Below are 868 nucleotides of genomic sequence, written 5' to 3' on the forward strand. Positions count from 1 at the left end.
GTCGCTAAGAGTTGGACACGACTGAGCGACTTCCCTTTCACTTTTCACTTTCATGCATTGGGGAAGGAAATGGCAACCCACTCCAGTGTTCTTGCCTGGAGAATCCCAGGGAGGGGGGAGCCTGGTGGGCTTCCGTCTATGGGGTCTCACAGAGTCTGACACGACTGAAGCGACTTAGCAGCAGCAGCAGCAGTGGCTAAAGATGTTGAAAATATTTTCGTGTGTGTATTTGCCATCTATATATCTGCTTTGGTGAAATGTCTCTTCAGGTCTTCTGTCCAGTCGAGGAAGAACTTTTGTGTACAGGTTTTTGAGTGAGAAGTTCCTGAAAATAACTTAAAGTTCAGACCTGTTGCACATCTGTCTTGGATTATACACTTGTCAGGTAATGCAATATACTGAAGCAGTACTTACAAAATGCAATAGAGCCTCACTGTTTTGCGGAAGGCTGATTTGCAGAGTGCAGAAATTCCCGGGATAATAAGTCATTAAGAAGAGTTTCTTCCAGTTTGCCTGACTGCACCACCCTACCCCTGTGTGCAACATGTAAAGATAAAGCAAACAGGTAGTGTTAAAAAAATAATAATAATAAAGTCAGGCCCAAAATGGAGTCATTTATGCTAAGCCTCATTGTCACCAAGCCCAGACTTAGCGTTTTTGCCCGCCTGGAAATGTAATGTAAAACCAGTCAATCAGGAATTACCTGATCAGTATTAGTTAGATAATCTAGCTCCTGCCATCCCCTAAAGGAAAGAAATTTAGCAATAACTAGGTTCATGCCTGGAGAATCCCAGGGATGGGGGAGCCTGGTGGGCTGCCGTCTATGGGGTCGCACAGAGTCGGACACGACTGAAGCGACTTAGCAGCA

The sequence above is a fragment of the Bison bison genome, unplaced genomic scaffold (assembly GCF_000754665.1).
Source record: "Bison bison bison isolate TAMUID 2011002044 unplaced genomic scaffold, Bison_UMD1.0 scf7180017864379, whole genome shotgun sequence".
Lineage (NCBI taxonomy): Eukaryota > Metazoa > Chordata > Mammalia > Artiodactyla > Bovidae > Bison > Bison bison.